The sequence below is a fragment of the Amia ocellicauda genome, chromosome 6 (genome assembly GCF_036373705.1).
Source record: "Amia ocellicauda isolate fAmiCal2 chromosome 6, fAmiCal2.hap1, whole genome shotgun sequence".
NCBI classification, from domain to species: Eukaryota; Metazoa; Chordata; class Actinopteri; order Amiiformes; family Amiidae; genus Amia; species Amia ocellicauda.
The window spans coordinates 43,491,415-43,497,073 of record NC_089855.1 but is presented as its reverse complement, the minus strand read 5'-3'; the positions used below and the strand labels follow the sequence as shown (position 1 = coordinate 43,497,073).

The 5,659-nt window shown below is 39.8% G+C and overlaps 1 non-coding gene across 1 annotated transcript; it reads left to right on the top strand.

Moving 5' to 3' along the window:
• Positions 1-5,281: 5,281 nt before the first annotated feature.
• On the top strand, positions 5,282-5,396 carry LOC136752076 (U5 spliceosomal RNA). Its single transcript, XR_010817245.1, has one exon. It is a non-coding gene; the product is annotated as a U5 spliceosomal RNA (small nuclear RNA).
• Positions 5,397-5,659: the final 263 nt, after the last annotated feature.

Genomic DNA, 5,659 nt, shown 5'->3' with positions numbered 1-5,659 from the left:
ACTGGCAATCAAGACATCCAATCACTAATACACACCTTTCTGGTCACCCCAAATCAACATAGTAAAGAAGTAATACATCTGGCTATAAAATACTTAAAACATATATTTGAAAAAGCAGCTTTACAGTCAAAATTGAAAATTGAAAAGAACATCCCAGCAAAATACAAAGAGGAGAATTGGTTTGACAAGGAGTGCAATACAATAAGGAAGGAACTGAGGAACGAAGGAACACTTAGATCAAAAAGAACAACACACTCGAAAGCAACTGACAATAATCGAAGAGTCTATTAACACAAATAGATTCTGGGAAAACTGGAAAAAATGTAATAAATTAAAACCTGAAGAATTGGCCATTCAAAATTGAGATATTTGGAAAAACCATTTTGAAAAACTTTATGAAAACATTCACCACACTGAGAAATCAGCTCAGCATGACATCAGTGTGAAACTAAAAAGAATGGAATTGGCATTTAAAGACACCCAGAATCCCCTGGACTCAACTATTACTGAGCAGGAGTTGCAGGAGAAGCTGCGCGCCCTGCTGCCCAGGAAAGTCTGCGGGCATACAATATTTGCATATTTCATAGATTTAAAAAAAGCATTTGATTCATTCTGGCACGAAGGTTTATTTTACAAACTTCTCCAAAGTGGTGTAGGGGGTAAAACATATGACATCATCAAATCAATGTATACAGGAAACGAGTGCGGAGTTAAAATTGGCAATAAAAGAACAGAGTTCTTCACTCAGAGGCGTGGGGTGAGGCAGGGCTGCAGTCTGAGCCCAACGCTATTCAATATTTACATCAACGAATTGGCCACAATGCTGCAGCAATCTGCAGCCCCCGGCCTCACTCTACATGACACAGAAGTCAAGTTCCTGCTCAACGCAGATGACCTGGTGCTGCTGTGGCCCACAGAGCAGGGGCTCCAGCAGAACCTGGCACTGCTGGAGCAGTACTGTCAGACCTGGGCCCTGGCAGTAAACATGAAAAAGACAAATACCATGATATTCCAGAAAAAGGCCAGGCCTCAGGGAACTTGGTACCACGTCACTTTAGCAAACAGCACCATCGAACACTGCACCCACTACACATACCTAGGCCTCACACTCAGCTCAACAGGAAGCTTCAACACGGCGGTGAAGACACTGAGAGAGAAAGCGCGCAGGGCCTTCTATTCCATAAAGAGATACATTTGCATAAAAATACCTGTACAAATCTGGCTAAAAATATTTGAATCCATAATCCTGCCCATTGCTCTCTATGGCAGTGAGGTGTGGGGTCCCCTCACAGGGCAGGAGTTTGCTCAATGGGACACACACCCAAAAGAAACCTTGCATGCAGAGTTCTGCAAAAATATCCTACAGGTGCAAAGGAAAACACCGAACAACGCATGCAGGGCAGAATTAGGCCAATACCCATTATTAATCAACATACACAAAAGGGCAATTAAATTCTGGCTCCATCTAATAAACAGCGACACACACTCCTACCACCACAAGGCCCTGCAATGCCAAGAGCTGAACCCAGAGAGGAGCCCCCTCAGCCAGCTGGTCCGCAGGCTCACTGCGCAGACACACACCGACACCGGCCAGCCTCAGGACAGCAACACACACATGCACACAATCAGAGTCAACCAAATTATCACACAGCACAAAGAAAACTACATCACCCATTGGGAAACACACACACAAGCACAAAGTAAACTGCAGTGCTATCGGGCCCTAAAAAGACACTACACATTGTCAGAAAACCTAAAATTAATAACGAACGAAAAACACAAAAGGATCCTGACCAAATACAGGCTCAGTGAGCACAGCCTGGCCATCGAGACGGGCCGACACAGGCAGACCTGGCTGCCCAGAGAGGACAGGCTGTGTCCCCACTGCCAACGCCGAGAGGTCGAGACAGAGCTGCACTTTATTCTAAAATGTGAAAAATATAAACATTTATGAGCAACATATTTCCCCAAAATAGCAGATCTCTATAAGAAATTTCCAGACCTGCCAGACTCGGAGAAAGTGCCAGTCCTTCTGGGAGAGGAGACCAGCTGCATATTACTGGCAGCCCAGTATACAGCTGCCTGCCACAGCCTGAGGGACACAGTGGACACTCAGTCCACTCACACAGGGGACACCCCTGGACACAGGCAATGACACCTATGCTACACCCAATTATTACTATCAATATCAGTTTTTTGTCTCTCTGAACTATGATTGAATTTAATTAATTGAAATTAATCAGTTACCTGTTTTTAACATACATATTGTGTATTTATGTATGCAAATGTACATATAAATGTTCAAAACTGTTGTTTGTCACCATTGCTTTGGCAATACTTCTTTTTGTTCATGCCAATAAAGCATGTTGAATTTGAATTTGAATTTTGGGAGAGAGAAAGAGAGAGAGATAGAGAGAGAGAGAGAGAGAGAGAGAGAGAGAGAGAGATAGTGTGTGTGTGTGTGTGTGTGTGTGTGTGTGTATGTGTGTGTGTGTGTGTGTGTGTGTGTGTGTGTGTGTGTGTGTGTGAGTGGGAGTGTTGGTGGCTGTGTTAGTGTCTGTCTGCCTGTCTGTCTGTCTGTCTGTCCGTCTGTCTATCTCTCTCTCTCTCGCTCTGTAGATGCATCATAGGGAACATATGTAACAATCTCTCTTTTTGTTTACCAAAAATGTGAATGAACGTATTTCAAGTTGATTTTGCCTTGGTTGGAAACGTTTTAAGATGATTTATGAAGTGTAAATTGGATAAGTCTCAATTCTCCGTAGTTTTCAATGTATGTGCCATTCAGTAGCGTTCATGTTACAGATGTGTCCTATGCAGTTGTAGTGTCAGTAAAATGTCAGTAAAACTTTATTTTAGCAATAATACAGGGAATCAATTGCAAATAGAGGGTCCTCACTAATTATCTAATTCACCAACAACATTTAAAATTAGGTCTTGCGAAGCTGTAACAAATGTTGTATAATCGTATGTGTGTTCATTCACCACGTGCTAAAGTCTGATAGCATTGATTATATATATTTTTTCTCATGAACAACAAATGCTATTTGCTTGATTTTTACAGAGTATGTCATAAATTCCATTATTATGAAGCCTGACAAATTGTATGCTGTAACATTAAATATATTCAAAATTACATCATTTGTATGTTTTTCCTATCATGTAACAAATGTTCCCTATGTGAAAGATGCATTATATCTTAATAATGTCAAAACAATTAAAGATATACGGATTATTATTTTTGGAAAAGTTATAACACATTGCTATTAACTATGTGTGTCAGTAAAAGTTTAAAAAATCCTGACAGTTTTTTATTGATCCTGCAAAATAAGTGTTTAGGGAACATTTGTAACTTAAAGTAAGGGTTAGTGTTATGAATATAATTGATATATAGAATTGTTAAGAAGTGTAAATGTTTACATTCCATTTTTCATGGACTGTCTGAAAGTTTCAGTTCTATATTCAGTTTGGAAACCGTTTTTTTTCTATTTGTGTATATGAAAGATATACATCTATACAATATCTTCACTATTAAAGATAAACGCATTATTAATTTTGGCATTGTTAAAGCACATTGGTATTACCTATGTGTATCTTTAAAAGCTTAAAATTCCTAAAGGTTCTTTATTGATCTTGCAAAATAAGTGTTTAGGGAACATTTGTAACATAGAGTTAGGGTTAGCCACTGGGTAAGGGTTACATCTGACACAAGGGTTACACAAGTGCCGGAATGAGGTCAAGGACTCTGCTGTTTTGACATCGGTGGTGGAATGACCTGCCCACCAAAGTCAAAACAGCAGAGTCCTTGACCTCATTCCGGCGCTTACTCAAGACGCATCTCTTCCGACCGCACTTGTAATATTAGTCCTCTATCCCTGCTAGATAGCACTTCAGCTTATTATGCTCCTCTCGTTCTTGAATGTTTTCCTCCTTGCTCCCTTTCCTGTAGCCCTAGTCTGTAACCCTACATCTTGACAGCACTTAGCTTTCACCGTCCAGGATGTAGGAAGTCTTTTACTGTACTTGTGTAAATTGTAATTGGAATTTTTAAAATGTATTTTGAATTGCGATATTTTTTTGCTAAGTTGAATTTGTAATGATTGATGCCTTGTACTTCTCTGTATTTTTGCACTTATGTTGTAAGTCGCCCTGGATAAGGGCGTCTGCCAAGAAATAAAAATAATGAAATAATAATCTTCAACAGTAAGTTTATTCATGTTAATTTTTCTCTTCGATGTTAAAGAACAGAATTAACCAGCTCACCACAAAGGAACATGGTAGGTGCTATTGCAACATGGATTACACAAAAACATTGAAATCCAAGTTTGCAGTGGTCCTTGGGCCATTGCGTGGTGATCCAGATCACTTCAGCACGAATTTTGCAGTGGTCTGGACTACAACTCCAGGGACTACTGTGCAGTGGTCCAGACCTCAGAAACTGTATGCATATGAACAGTGAAGTAGGCATCATAACTGTAGCCAATACTTTGTGGTTAAAATGCTTAATTTAATCCCTGTATTGTACAGAATAATAATAACAACTGTAAAACATAAGAGAAGGGCCTGATAATAAATACAATACACAATAGACTAGAACCCTTAGAATATAATAATATGAACATTTTCATTATTAGTTTTATTGTAGTTTGGATGATATATTAATGCATGTTGATAACATATTTTACAGAAAATGGGTTTAAGGAATTGTGTCAAAAAACTAAAAGAATTGCTTTAGGGACCATTGCTGCATTTTTCCAGACCAATGTATAGCCCACTTTTCTTTTAAATTATGTTTAAAACAAAATTGAGGAAGCAGTGGTTAGTTCTGAATCAAACATATTGACCCCCTCACTCAATCTGTAAGTCCTGCAGCAAACATTGGAATATGCATAGATATTTGCTCAGACTGGTATAAATGTCCCTAATAAATAACCAAATGCCATTTTTGTTGTTTCAAATGTGCCCAACAACTTACCAGTATATGTCCTTTTAGTATGTCACAAAGGTTCCCTAATTCGTTTTACAAATGTTCCCTGTATGATATGAATGTTCCCTAAGCATGTGACGAATGTTCCCTAGTTTATGTTACAGATGTGCCCTAGCACTCTCTCTCTCTCTCTCTCTCTCTCTCTCTCTCTCAATTTATTGCATTTGTATTGTCAAAGCAATAAACAATATCATTATAAATCACAATAAGATGTAATAAAGTACAGAAAAACAAAATGTAATAAAATGTGATCTTTAATACACACAAATATGTATGGCTGGTCAGAAGCGTCTTGGACTCGGGTTCCTCTGCATTACTTATAACGCTTTTGCCTTTTGTTAAAGCTTTCCATGGATGGGAATGTGGATGAGTTTGTACCATTCTTGAGAGGCTCTGCCTTGTTGGGGCGGAGCTGTGATCCAGGTGAACAGCAGATAGGTGGGCATGTGGGCCGAGGAGGAGGAAGGCCGGTCAAGCAAATAAGCTTGCTAAGGTACGCAGCAGCAGCAAACAGCCCCCCCATCCAGCCAGCCAGGCAGTCTGGCTGGCAGTGACTGAGTGGTTGACAGACGGCAAGCAACGGAATGCACGTGCTCTGTGATGTCATAACAGTCAGCTCAGAGAGAGGTTCGTGATGTCATCGCTGAGATGGCTGGCTCTGTGTGTCTTGCT